The sequence below is a fragment of the Nomascus leucogenys genome, chromosome 21 (genome assembly GCF_006542625.1).
Source record: "Nomascus leucogenys isolate Asia chromosome 21, Asia_NLE_v1, whole genome shotgun sequence".
Taxonomy (NCBI): domain Eukaryota; kingdom Metazoa; phylum Chordata; class Mammalia; order Primates; family Hylobatidae; genus Nomascus; species Nomascus leucogenys.
This window is the reverse complement of record NC_044401.1, coordinates 80,151,340-80,166,715: the sequence shown is the minus strand read 5'-3', so window position 1 is coordinate 80,166,715 and position 15,376 is coordinate 80,151,340. Positions and strand designations below refer to the sequence as shown.

Sequence of the window (15,376 nt, the reverse complement as noted above, 5' to 3'; positions counted from 1 at the left end):
AATGACAGCACATGCCTCCTTTTAAAGCTATCTGAGAAAATTTTCCTCAAGTCTTTTCAACCAGCACTCATCAAGTAACTGTTGAAAACACAGATCAGTTTATATGTGTGTAACACACAGGCACATTAATTCTATAAGCACTCTTTCCAAGGAAGCTGCCTGGGCAACATGCTAGGCTGTAACAGCCCATTGGACTAACCACCCTGCACGTGCTGCCCAGTTTCAACCCAAGTCCTCAGCTGAGACTTGAGATGCAAATTGAGGGTAAACTCAGCTTCCAGGCATAGACTTGAATATTTAATGCCAACAAAGTCCCATTCTCAGACCCCTCCTGCAACTCCCAATCCACATTTGTCTATTTGGCATCCGCTCGGGCAACTAGCTGCGTCCACAACGTTAAGAATGATGTGGACACCCCAGAAGTCCACTAAAACCCAGTGGGGCAAGGAGTGGCCGTACTAGAAATGTGTGAAAAGAATGAGATTTGAGGGTCTTTACGGATCAGTGATAGAGAATGAGGAAAAGGAAGAAAGGAAAAAGATCAGTGAATGTCTCAAGAAGACAAAAATAAAGGAGATTAGGAGAGACAAGTCAGGGAGAGAAAAGAGATGTTGAGGGTTAAGAGGAGAAATAACTGACAACAGAAAATGAAGGTCAGTCATCTGGGCCAAGTGTATCGTTCACTTATCAACTTGGTATTTCCTAAGATCTAATGTGATAGAAGATACTACAGAAATTAGAACAAAATATGACTTTAATATTGATTCAGTTCTATCCTGGCACTTGCCCTCAAAGCAAAGATCAATTACCATAACCAGGGAATAGACTTTTTTAAAAACAAAAAACAAAAACCATAATTCCAGTGGCTTTCCTGAGAGAATTTATGAGTATTGCCATAGATTAAAGAATGGATATCCTTTAGCAGATGACAGCAAAAAGTTCTGTAGCACAGAGATTAGGGACTCAAGTCTGGTGTCAGACTCTGGGGCTCAAACGCCAAATTTGCAGCTTAAGAGTTGGGTAACTCCTGCAAGTTCCTTACTATTTATTTGATCCTCAGTCTCCTTCTCAGCAAAACAGGAGAGTAGAGATTTCATTGGATTCTTGTAAATACTGAACATGACAGCATATGTTATAAAAGTAAATCGTAAGCCCAAAGTTTTTTTTACTTGGCCTTGATTAAAATTATAATTAAACCATTGGCCATTAGGTTCAGAGCAGTTAGGGGTAAACTTCTAAGCAAAGAAACTGTTAACCCAAGCACTACTGAAAACATAAATCCTGGAGTAATCATACCCCTTGGTTTAGAGAGAAGAAAGAAAAGGCCTAAAGACTATTTAAAGTAAAGTGAAATTTGAGACCAATCTGTGGAGTTCATGTTCTTATAAAGCTGAATATAGGCATCATTTGGTTTACCAGAGCTGGCAATGATCTATTGCACAAATTGAAAGATTTACTTTAACTGTGAATCTGTAACCTTGGACTCTGGATATTTATAGCTGTAATGAGAAATTACATTTGTTAGAATGTTTGTATTAACTTCTTTCCCCACAGGAACTCGGTTTGCTAACTAATCTTGTAATAACCATAGACTAAGATGTCAGTGATCTAGTTATGGTTTACTCAAGCCATTTAACAAGCTGAACATTTTCTTGCTGGGAGTAATACATCTAAAGTCATACTTCCCTGGGAGAACAAGTCATTTTGCAGTTAATCAAGAAAGGGACAGATTATCATCAAAATACAGCGCAAAAATCTCAATTTTTCACAACAATGCAATTCATTCAGCAAATCTCAATACTCCCACGCTACACGAACCTCCTTTCGATTTTCTCCTAGGTGTATCTTTGAAGGAGCATGAGGAATATTTGCTATGTCTCAAAAACCAGATATGCATTCCATCTGTTTAAAAGCTTATAGGGTATTATAGATGAAGCAAGCTTCTAAATTCAACTTTAAATAATGGGAAAATTGAACAAAAACAATACCGTAACAGATTTATTTTAATAATTCTGGCAAGAAGTACAAATCTAAGGAAATAGAAGCAAAATACAGGATAATTCAGAATACTAAGAACCTGCTATTGTTTAACTGAAAGCATAGGTAAAAGTTATGAAAAGTGATGCCACGTTTTGATGTTGCTGCTTACTGGCTGCATCTAGAGAGAGGCAAGTAGGGTATCAGGCATTTCTGCCAAAGCTAGGCGAGGTATTAACCACTGAGAAGATAATAGGAATAGATGACCAAGTTATCCAGATGGTACAAGATGGCAGGGCATTTATGGATAATTACAAGCCACTCTGGAGTTAAGGATACTAAAGAAAAGAAAGTCTACGTCTAAAGAGGAGAAAAGAAGACAGACAAGCTGGTTACACTGGCGATTTTTATTTATAAGACTGACACAGGTTAATTTCATTCCCATCAAGAAATTATTAATAAATTCCCACTAGGTTTTACTGTGGATAAAGGAATTGTATTAAGTGATTTAAAATATTTTAATTGCCAAAAATAAATTTCCAAAGTATTCACAGCATTTTTTTACTTTGAAAAGTAATTAGCATAAGCAAATAACACCTCCTGGGCGACTACTTAACATATATACTGGCTACTATTCATGAAATTGTATTTAAAATGTAGTCAAATTTCCATATGTAAGATAAACAGTATATTCTTCATTTTATTTTTAAAAATATAAGAGAATTAATTAGCTAAATAATTTCCCTGGAAAACTATTAAGTAGGACAGAGGATTCAAGACCCTAAAATTAATTTTTCAAATGTTATTTAAGAGGTTTATACATCCAAGCTCACTTCCATTCTCATATTGCTTATTTAATGACTTCCTCCAAACACACACACCACAGCCCAAGATCTTTCTCTTTCCTATATGGAGTAATAAGACAGAGAACTTAAAGTTTCAGTCTTTGCAAAACATGTGTACTTTCTTCTTGATCATTAATTCTTGAGCCCTGAGGCAGATAGAAAACTTGGAGTAGCGTGCCAAAGGTCAATGTAAAGGAGACAAATTTGACAGGAGATGGAGAAGCATTAACCCCTTATACCTGTATACCTAAAATGGTGTGTTATATATGTTAAATACACATAAAGGATTTCTATCTGCACCATCACAGAACGATCTAAGATTCAAGCACCCAAAATTACATCATACTGATGCCAGTATTCTTACATATTAGAAAAATCTTGAACTAGTTCTTAAATCTGATGACTTGGGTCTCCCTAGTCTGTTCAATAAGACATTTTCACTCCTATTAAGAAGAAAAGCTATTCTTATTTCAACTTGGAAATTAACAAAGAAAACAGCATTCATTGTAGGGAAAAATGGCACATTATTTTTTATAACCTCCTCTTACTTGAGTAGGAAAATAATCCACTTAATGTGTCTAGAAGGGCAATAACCCTACATTAGGGGAATACAGACTCCCAGGGAAAAATCCATTTACAGAAACACTGAGGAACTGCCAAATGTTGTAGGGTTCATACAGCCACTACTAATTACTATGTATATTGTATTTCTGGACCTACTGGCAATATATTGGCTGATCTTTCTGGATTGTGTCTTCCCAGCTGGATGTGCTTCCTACATCATGCAAATCACAGGGAGGATGTTGGTCTATTTTGTGATTGGTAAGGTAAAAACTTAAAATTGTGTTTTAGATTAGGTCACAAAAAAAGTGTGCCAGATGGTTAACAAAAAAGAAAATACTTTCAACAAACCTCACATGTTGTATAATCTTGGACAAAATACAAAAGATGTAAATGTCCTGCCACAAATATATTTGAGCTAGATCCACCTGACAATGCTGAAAATTCTAGTAGAAACAATTCCCAAAGAGTATGAATCTGACTTTTCTCTCTAGAAAACTGCTGGATGACTTCTTAGAAAAGTTAAGTCAGAACCCATGTTTTTTTAAAAGATCATTTTTCAATGGTACCTTTATATTTATTGTCTACTCTAGTATTTTCTCTTGCCTGGGGTGGGGGGAAATATTTTTTCTCTAAAGGTAAGTAGATACATAGGTAAATAAAACAAAGGCAGTATATTTTCATTTCCTTAATAAAAATCTTGAGGAAGGTGGGGGGAAAGGCATATACTACCTTGGGTTCCTCATAGTCCATTAGCAGATAATTTTCTCAATAGCGTATGAGGACAAAAATAAATAAATAGGACCAGTTTCACATTTAGGTCCCTAGAGATTCACAGTCTTCATCTCCCTTCTGTCTGCCAAGGTTTAAATTTTATTTTTAATGTGGCCTCTCTTACGCATTTCCCTCTCTCTGCAGATTTCCTAGTCTCTCCCAAGATAACTGGAATTGTACTCAATATTAGTCAAGTGAGAGTGCCATTTACTGACCACCGAAGAAAAGCCAGGTACTCTGCAGATCTCACTTCATTCCTCATAGCCATACCAGGAGGTAGCCCATTTACAGATGGGCAAACTGTAACTCAAGTTTTCTCACCTAGGAAGGGACTGAGCAGAGTCTCAAACTGATATTGTTTGGCTCTGTGTCCCCACCTAAATCTCATTTCGAATTGTAATTTCCCCATGTGGAGGGAGGGACCTGTAATCCCCATGTGTCAAGGGAGGGAAATAATTGGATTATGGGGGTGGGTTTCCCCCATGCTGCTCTTGTGATAGTAAGTAAATTCTCAAGAGATCTGGTGGTTTTATAAATGGTAGTTTTTCCTGTTTGCACATGCTTTCTCTCACCTGCCGCCATGTAAGATGTGCCTGCTTCCCCTTCCACCATGATTGTAAGTTCCCTGAGGCCTCCCCAGCCATGCAGAACTGTGAGTCAATTAAGCCCTTTTTCTTTATAGATTACAGTCTCAGGCAGTTCTTCATAGCAGTGTGAAAATGGACTAACACACAAACCTAGATCTAACTCTCAGACATGTTGTTGATGATGATAGGAGGTAAAAGAGTCCACACCAAATGAACATTCTTTTAGCTATATACAGCAATTAATTTTCACCAGCCCTTGAGAAAAGATTTGAAGCACTAGTCAGAAGGCAAATTTATTAAATAGCAGGGAAAGACATCAAAGAGTTAATAAATTCGGAAACTGTACAACTGAGCCAGGTGTTGAACAGAGGACTAGCCATGGAGTTAGGGGAGTAAGAGGGAGAGAGAGAGGGAGAGAAACACTGAGAAAAGAAAGGCAGAGAACTATGCAATGACTTCCCCGATTTTAACAATGAAAGTAGCTCAGAACATAGGAGTTACTTGGCCAATAGAGTTAAAGGTCTTACTTAAGAAGTACCATGCAAATTCCATTTCTGGTTGCCAGACCGTGATATACCACATGTTCATTTCTCAATAAGTGCATGTTAGGTAAATTGTCCACTGTCTCTTCTGAAATGGAAATGTCTACAATGGTAAAGGCACTGCCATTGGATTTGAAAACTGCAAAGCAAGTTGACTGCAGGGAACTCACTCTGTGTATGTGTGTGTGGTTTGTAAGTTATTCTTTTAAACTGCTTACAAATCAGCTATGAAACTGGTAGTATGTAGTTGTTTATGTCAATAACAAAAAGCAAACACGCAAAAAATGCAGACCAGAAGAAATATAACCTCAGTCACTTCATATTAACAGACCATTCACTCATCCATTTGTTTAAATATTTATTTAATATCTACCACATGCTAAGCACTGTGCTACATGTTAGGGGATATATTGGTGAATAAAATAGTTATGGTTTTAGCAATTACAAAGCTTACAATCTAGGCAGAAAAACAGACGAAATTCAAGTACAACAGAAATAACTATGTAACTACAAATTGTGATAGAATATGAAGGAAATAAATTAGGCACAATGATAAAGACTGTAATGATAGGCAGGTGGATGACAGAGAAATGCATTTACATACAGTGATTAGGAAACACCTTTATGAATCCAAATTCTAGGATCTAGATGGAGCTCCAACTTATACATATATTGGAATCACGGGGAGGGCTTGTTAAAATAGATTGCTGAGCCCCACCCACCAAAGTGTCTGATTCAGTAGTTTTGGAGTCAGGCAGATAATTTGCATTTCTAGTAAGTTTCCAGGTGATGCCGATGACACCGAACTAGGAAGCACACTTTGCAGAATTACTGGACTGGAGCATAGTGCAGGAGAGAGAAAGTGGCCTGAGCTGAGGTTGGAAGAGTAGGAAGCTCTAGATACCCTGACACACGCTCAGTGACAGTATCAGTGCCAAGCTCAGAACCTGTCTAGGACTTGGAGTGAGTCTAATGATCAAGACAACTATGACCACTACTGTTATCTTTGCCAAAGGAAGGACCTCTATTACCCTCTTCTAAGCTAAGAACCTGAAAGAAACTTTATCAAGGAATACAAAGAACCAACTCTAAAATCAAACAATATTTTTTACAAGGCATTGCTAAATTAACACAGTATCTACCATCCAAAGAACCTGATGTTATCAGAGCATATTTAATAGAGAAGATAAAAGAGATCAAAAGGTGACATCTGCCTTCAAACATAGAGTACTATGAGGATTATGGCAAGGAAGGCATTTCTGTTAATAGAAGGGGATGTGAGCATGCAATTACTGTAAGAATGATCTAAATTATAAGTAAAGAAGATACTCTTGACCTCACCTGGTTTGAAATATTTAACTGGCTTCCAAAGGAAGATAATCTTTATAGTATTTGAAAAGTGAGATAGAAAGCTACCAGAATTTTGATAGTTTGGTAGCTCTCAACTTTAGTCTTCCCCCAAATCATCTGGGAGCTTGTTAATGGTGTAGATTATCAGAGCCATCCTCAGAGATTCTGATGGAATGAGATGAAGCGAGGCCCGGGAATGTGCACTTTAATAGGCATCCTCAGGCATTCTGATGCTGGTAGATTAAGGACCACAGTTTGAGAAATTCCTAGCTAAGGCGTGGTTCCCTGTAAATGGCAAAACCCCGATGGGTAATCGCTTATGGATTTTGATAGAGATAATTGAAGGGTTACTATGTGCCAGGTACTGCTGGCCACTTCTTAAAAGTATTCCCTTTAATTTTTAACAATTTAAAAAAATAATACTCAAGTGATGAGAAAATGGGATTCAGCAAAGCAAAGTAACTTGTCTAAAGTTGGTCATGTAGCAAATAATTTATAGAGCCAGATGTAAACTGAAGGTTTCTGACTCCAATAATACATTTATTTCAATGATACTGAGCTCATGATTGCTAACCTTTGTGAAGCTACGACAATCATTAAACGATTTCCTGGCAACCACAGCTTCTCCTAAAAGCATTATGTGATTTGGCCTTTTAAAATAAAGAGAAACAGAGTTTAATTATATCTTGAGACTTTGAAAAGTCCTTAGATGTCTGAAAATATTCACAGGTGCTGGACAACGAAGTATATGAATCAATAAGAGAATCCCTAACTTAAAGTCTTTTCCACTGACATTACACTTGACATATCTATCCAACATCTAGCTCAGAGACAGAATGAGTGAAGGGTAGAAACTGAAGACAAAGGCCTGAGTTTAAAAAAAAAAAAAAAGTCTCTATCATGGATTAGCTATGTGAATGTGGGTAAATGATTAGATTTCTCTGAGCCTCACTTTCCTCATCTATAAAATAATAATAATTACTTTGGGATTTTTATATAAGATATTATTATATAATACTATTATATATTATTACATACAATATAATTATATATAACATATTAATTATAATTATAGTATAAAATATATTATATATAATAGCTTATATATTCTTGAATCATTTGGCATAGTACCTACCACACAGTTGTTCAATAAATGTTATCTTCTTATTAAATTATTACTTTTAAGAGGCATGTGACGCAGTTAATAAAATAGTGGAAAAAACATAAAGGGCCAATAAACATAAAAAGATGGCCAATCTAATCAGAATTTTGAAAAGGCAAATAATTAAATAAATAAATCAGCAAAATGCCACCAAATGCCCCATAAGATCATAAAAAAGTCAATATTCATAGGATAAAAATATTGGTGAAGAAGAGGAGAAATAGGTATTCTCTCTCATAAACCATAAATTGATACAACCATTAAAAGGGCATTTGACAGTTTGTTACAAAATTGTTTTAAATGCTGTGATACAGAAATTCTATTTTTTCCTATTGGTTCTATGCTCAGTAGAACAGATTTCAGTAACCTCTTCCTGTAAAGGGACAAAGAGTAAATATTTTAGAGTTTCTGAAACTTTTTACAGTCTGACCTGACAACTCAAGTCTACCATAATTGTGTGAAAGCAGTCACAGACAATGCATACATGAATTAGTTTGGCTCTGTTTTAATAAAATTTTATTTATGGACACTGAAAGTTGAATTTTATCTAATTTTCTGGTGTCAAATATTCATATCGTGATTTTTTTCAACCACTTAAAAATGTAAAAACATTTCTTAGCTTGCAGGCTGTAACAAAACAGCAGCGGGCATGATTTGGCTTAGCAGCTAGCTGTAGTTATTAACTGCTACCTTAGAGTGATACCTACTCATGTGCACAAGGAGGCATGGACAAAGACATTTATTGTAGGGTTAAAAATTTGAGAACAGGCCGGGCACGGCAGCTGATGCCTGTAATCCCAGCACTTTTGGGAGGCCGAGGCGGGCGGATCACGAGGTCAGGAGAGCAAGACCAACCTGGCTAACATGGTGAAACTCCGTCTCCACTAAAAAAAATACAAAAAAGTTAGCCAGGCGTGGTGGCGGGCACCTGTAGTCCCAGGTACTTGGGAGGCTGAGGCAGGAGAATGGCATGAACGTGGGACGCGGAGCTTGCAGTGAGCCAAGATCAGGCCACTGCACTCTAGCCTGGGCAACAGAGGGAGACTCCGTCTCACAAAAAAAAAAAAAAAAAAAAATTAAGAACAACTATTAGATCATCAATGGGTAAATGGCTAAAAAATTATGGCTATATCCATAATTTGGAATATTATGTTATTCTATGCTAATACTATGTTAGCAAAAAGAATAATTTATCACATACAATTATAAGAGATACTCAAGAAACTTCACGGTGAAAAAGCAAGTTGCAACTGTTCAGTCAAAATGAAAGCTATGCTGGGACTTAGAGGTTTTAGTACTTGCACCATTATGGCAGTGAAAAGATTCGTTGAAGAATGAGGTGGGTCACTTTTGGCTCATCATTCTGTGATCACAGAACACAGTGGTCCATTTGCTGAGATGGAGCCATTTGCTGTTCATAAATGTCTGGATTTGTCTTTCAACAACCAGCTGACAAAGGCATAGGCTTAAATGAGAAAAGAGGCAAAGAAAATATAGTAGAAAAACTCAAAGAACACATAATTAAGAGCACTTGGGGGACTCTTGAACAGATTCCTACTGTGTTTTTATACTGAATGTCATCATTCTCAATGATCAGGAGGCAGATGACAGCATCAAGACAATATGGTGTCAAGTCACATTTCAGAATGTTCCCGGGGCTCTGATCAGCATTAGCTTGACTAACCAGATCAGAGAAGAAAGTGGTCACAGCAAATACCCTGTCTCAGTTCATTACTCAACACCTGTTAAATGTGATTCATGGCCCTGGCTAATTATGTGTTAAGAGCATCTCAGGCTGTAATGGATCCCGGAGGTCTGCAAAGTTGACTTCATTTACACATTTGTCTCCTTTCACAAGGTCTCAGCCAAACATGGCCAAAATCTCCCGAGCATTTTATGAACTCCCATGTCATCAACTCAGAGTTTCAAATACACCAGAGGCTTCCTAGAAAGGACAACGAATGTCTGAGATGTACATTTGTTTCACAGATAAAACAGGCAAGGTTTAGATTTTATGGCACATAAATGGGCTTCTTGTTGCAATTAATATTATAAAAGGCTACTAACCTGTGTGCATTAAACTAATTATTACATTTTGTGATCTCGGCTAAAAGACTAAACTGTATTTAGATGGCAGAATGCACTAAAACCTCGCTTTATGTCTCAGACTAAAACTGCAGAATTCAGAAATCAAAAAGGCTTCAGAGAAGCTTTTTGTCTACTCATTTTTAGTTTTAAAAATATGTATTAACATTAATTTTACATAATTATATGTCATTATGCTATATTCATACATTCAATATTAAATACATATACAAACCTATATATATGTATGTATATATATGTGTATATATATATATATATATACATGTATACACACACATCACAGACCATTAGACAGCCCTTACCAAGGCATTTTTCTTGCTTTTCTTAAATGATATTGAACCTAACTCTTCCTATAGTTAATTGAAAGTCAACTAATTAACATCCCCCCACATTTTTTTTTTTTTTTTTAGCAGAGGAGCAGAGTTGGCAGCAGACATGAAACCCTTCTTCATTCTTATTTGCTTAGTCTAGCAAAGTAATGAGAAAGAAGTAAATCCACTAACACGTGTGTGATGGAATATTATGCAACATCTAGTATTCATGCCACTGCACTCCAGCACGGGGAAAAAAGTGAGACTCTGTCAAAAAAAAAAAAAAAGAAAAATTGAATGTCTACATGTACTGATATGGAAAGACATCTATGACATATGAAGTGAAAAAGGCAAGCTGCTGAACATTAGATAGCATGTGATGATGCAAATGTGCTATAATAGCCCAACTCCACATATGTGCATCTTTAGATTCCTGTATACACAAGAAAGGATCTGAAAACAGAATTACAGAGTCTTACAAGCCATTTGGTGCTGCCTCCTGTAGCGCGAATAGGAAGTACCTATCCCAAATGACCTTCATCATCTTCACAACTAGAAAGAGATTTTCATGGTCCCTTCTACCCAGCAACACCAGAGCACAGTGGCTTGGAACACGTGCTGTGCAGTCAGGCAAGCGTGCCTCAAATCATATCTACCACTTACTGGCCAAGTCATCTTGGACAAGTTACTACATTTTCCAGTACTTCTGCTGTTTTCTCATTTGCAAAACAGTGCCCACCTCATAAAGTTATTGTGAGGGTTGTGATTTAACGGTTGTATAACACATGCCTTAGCAAGTGTCGTGAACAGTCACCCATCATCCTGAGCTACTACTTTCTTCATCTTGCCTCATTATTTGAAATGTACTTGTTTCCTTAGTCATTACATTTTCTAATTTGCCAAATGTTAAACAGGGACAAGAGTTGGCACTTTCTGTATCCCTCCACTTCCTCCCACCACCACTGTAAGCCCCAAATAAAATAATAGATTTTTACATTTCTGAAAACTTTTCACTCTGTCACAAATCAAGGGGCTCCAACATGCCCCTGTTTCCAACAATTCTCAGTGCAGTTTAATGCTGCGGGTGAGGGGGGCTCGTTGATTTCTCCTCTTCGCTGACATTTTCATCAGCACATGTGTGGTTTGTATTTTCCTCCAGTGTTCTTTTTGCTAAGAGTTCCTTCTTTCTCTAATTTGTTACTTTTAATTGTCTTTTCTTATTGATCTATAAGTTGCTGTCATTTTGATGAAACCTAAGGGCTTCAAGCACATCTCTGCTATTTACTACCTGGAATTTTTAAAAAGGTATCAATTAGGTTCAGTTTCTTAATGGGTAAAATGGGCATAATATCATCTACATTTTTTCTTAGTTTTGAAATAAATTTGGCTTTTACCAATTAGAGAATTCATGTGAGTTTTAGAAAAACGAAAACCAAAAAATGAAATAAACGAAGATAAAACCATTCATAATCCCACTACAGATGTCAAAATTCTATTCTACATCTTCCTAGTCCTTATAAATGTACATAACTAAAGGTTCAGGGTCAAGGGGTCTAGACAATTCTGAATCTTGCTTTATTTCTTATTCTCTCTTCCCAGACCACTCAAAATGTTAAGTCTGATGTGTTTTAACTGAACACCTTTCATTGTGCCTAAATAGACACCTAAAATCACAATTATAAAGGCTTTTTTACTAAAGGCCGTCATGCTTTTCATATTTCCTGTAACTTGCTTTGCTAATTTTACAATATATCATATGCAATCATCCATAGCAGATATACACTCTAATTCTTAATGATCGAATAATAATCCATAGTATGTATACCACAGTTCATTCACCTAGTCTCAAGTGATCACAATTCTTTGTTTTCATTTGTTTACCACTGTGAACAATGCTGCAATAAATAATTTGGTATATACATTTTTATCTATACAGAATAGATTCACAAAGATGAGATTACTGTGTCAGGGGCTATGTGTATTTTTTCTTTATTTAAAATGATATAGCCAAACTGCTAAGCAATATATATTGCTCCTAGCATTTCTCCACATTCTAACAGCATTGGATGTCATCTATTATTAAGTTGTGCCTACATCCCAAGGGAAAAAAACCTGTCTTATTTTACTTAGCAGTTCTCTGAGATGAACTTTTCCTTTTTACTGCCTATTTCTCTCTGGCAAACTGTTCATTCATAATCATTGCCCAGTTTTCATGTGGTTCACTTTCAAAAAACATGTATGGAGTGTCTTGGTATTTAAATGGTTTAAGTATTGGTTTGTCATGTGCGTTATAAACGCTGCTTCACCTAGCTCAGTGTTCGCATTTGCTAACTGTCAAACACACGTAATGAAAGTCTGTTTAGGAAAATACATGCTTTAATACATCTTTGTTTCTGCCTTGCCTTCCATCTCTCCACCCCACATCGTATTACCATCATTTCTCGTCCTGGCCTCTCTTGCTTTCAAAGTTCTAACTTTCTCTTCTTTATCTCCTCCTCACCAGTTATCACAATTACCTCTATAAAGAACTAAGATTTCTCCCACTACTCTTTTTTTTTTTTTTTTTTTTTTCCCAAAAGAGAATAAAGCTTTGGCCGAAGACAGTTTTGATGAGATGGCTAGAAAAACTGCTTTTCCTCACTGGCATTTTGGAAATATTGCTCAGTGGTTTGGGACCCATTTATTTCTACTGCCTCCATCTATCTTTGCTTTATGGCTTGACTTCTGCTGCTTTAACTCCACATTCTGTTTTGCTCCTCTTCAACTGTTTAGCTGCCAGGTTTGGTCTGGTTTCACTGATTTACTGTATCTAACCTCATTCCCTCTCTGGATTCTGAACCCCATCCTAGAAAAGGCACTTCCAGCTCACAGGCTCACATGTTTATCGATTGAAGTTTAGTCCAATCGATAAACATTTTAGCATACATGGGTTCAATTCCAATAGCACAGATGTTTTCAGATATTTCAGATGGTGAGACTCAGAAATTTTAATTATTTTCCCAAACACTGCTAAATACTGACATATTAAATTTCATCCCATGAACTGAAAACATTTTTACTGGGAGAAAATCATGATGCTGATATATGCAATTATGCTATAAAGTATTATTTTATTTTCTGTTAGGTATTCCATTTAATACTATAGAAGTATTATGATATCTATTACATGAAGCATTATTATAATAAAATCTCAGTACCACCCAGAAAAATTAAAGGTTTGACCTTAACTTTCTCTAGTTTTTCCCTATTAATATCAATTTGCTTTTCTTGTTAAGAAAATATTAAGGTGGAAAACTTGAAACAGGACATTCTGTTCAATTATTTTTATCTTGACAATTGGGAAAATACAGTTTTTGTTGTATAGAATGCGGCATGTACGTGATGGGTATGGAAAACGCATACTTCCAACGGGAGCAGAGAGACTTGCCCAGGGGCCATTGCAAAACTCCACTGGCAAGGCGCTATCAGCCTGCAGCAAGGTTGTAGAGGCAAAGGTAAAAGATTAGAGATTGATTTTTAGAGGGTGAGCTAACAGGACATACTGGAGAGCTCTTAGGCAGTGTGAGGGCATATTCTGACATCTTAAAAGCCTCTGCACTTTAAAATTTCTGATCAGCTGTCAATTTTGTCCATCAAAATCTCAGCCTGGTTATCCTTGTTTATATGCGGCAGATTTTTTGAGTGCCCCCATATGACTCCAGGTTTCAAATATTTGCTTTATCATATGTCCCAAAGTCCAAACACTGGAGGGTCATATGGAAATATTCCAAAGATTTGCACACAGAAGTGTGACATATAAGGGGAGAACAGCCAATAAAGCTGTTAAGTATAAGCAGTTGTGCAAAAGAATCAGTTGTATAGCCAGCCCTGCAATGCTTGGAATCAAGCAGCATGGACACAAAATGTCTACGTGTACCCAAACAGGGCACAGACTTCAACACTTTTTCCTTTCATGACTAGTCTAAGTTTTTCGAAGCTCTTCTCATACCTTATCACATTTTACATATCTAAAAAGAATCAATATTTTCTTGTTCTTTACAACATTCTTTTTTGTTGTTGTTATTGCTGTTGTTGAAGGACAATCAATTCTGATTTACATAAACTCAAGGGCAACTTAAAAAGACAGTTGCAGTAACTAAGATTGAAGCTGGCATGGCTTTCCCCCGTGAGGTGTTAGACATAAAAATGGCTTTCATTTCATAATGGAGAAAAAAGACTTATGTCTCTGGGACATGCCACTCTTCTCCCCTAATCTTTTCCAGAAATAGTAGCCTGGGTGATCTTTTTGTAATGAAAATTCTATCACAAACTCCAAATATTAAAACTTTCTCATGGCTTTCCATCATCTTAAGATTGAGATCCAAATTCTTCAACCTAGTTTCAATGGTTCTATGTCAGGGCTCTGAACTCTGGTAGACTCAACCCTCCTCCTTAATACAAATATTTTGTATTGCCCTCTTTACTCTCCTGAGATGAAATCTACTCTTAAGATACTCTACCTACACTCATAATTTTAAAAATGTTATAATACCTTAACTTTAATACTAAAAAGAAATATTAGAATGGAACAGAATGTGGTTATAGAAGCTCTCATTCCCCTAGACATACCCAATGGAACAGGCAGCCTCAATTGCCACTAGCAGCCTTTCATGACAAAGCAAGGGGCCTGCCCAAAGTGAATTAAGTACTATAGATGGTAGAGTAGAGAGAATTCAGATCCTTGAGTAGAGTAGAGTATAGATGGTAGAGTAGAGAGACAGAGAGAATTCAGATTTCACTGCCCTGGTGAATCAACCAACCCCGAAGCCCACATTACATTCAGACTTTTTAACGATCCAAAACAATAAATTCCTTTCACAGTTAAAGTTTCTACAATGGGTTTTTTCTGAGTATGACATAAAACATTATAACCAATACACCCAGTCAAAAACAGAGCGTGAGGAACAGTGCTCTCTCAACAGCTTGTCTAAAGCATGCTTATATAATTATCAGTAGAATATGTGAAAATTAGTGAGGCTTTTTTCTGATTGATATGAATATCATAGACTTCATAGAGGTGATGTGTTAAAAGAACAGCTTAAACTAAGTGTTTAGAAATGTTTCCCCTAATAATTCTTAAAGTTTAAGAATGAGATTTTCTAATTTCTTATGTATTAAGGTC

At 36.4% G+C, this 15,376-nt stretch overlaps 1 protein-coding gene across 7 annotated transcripts in view; it reads right to left on the bottom strand.

The window, feature by feature from the left end:
* FHIT (fragile histidine triad diadenosine triphosphatase) overlaps positions 1-15,376 on the bottom strand; it is a 1,530,527-nt gene that overhangs the window by 660,293 nt on the left and 854,858 nt on the right. The window lies entirely within an intron of this gene.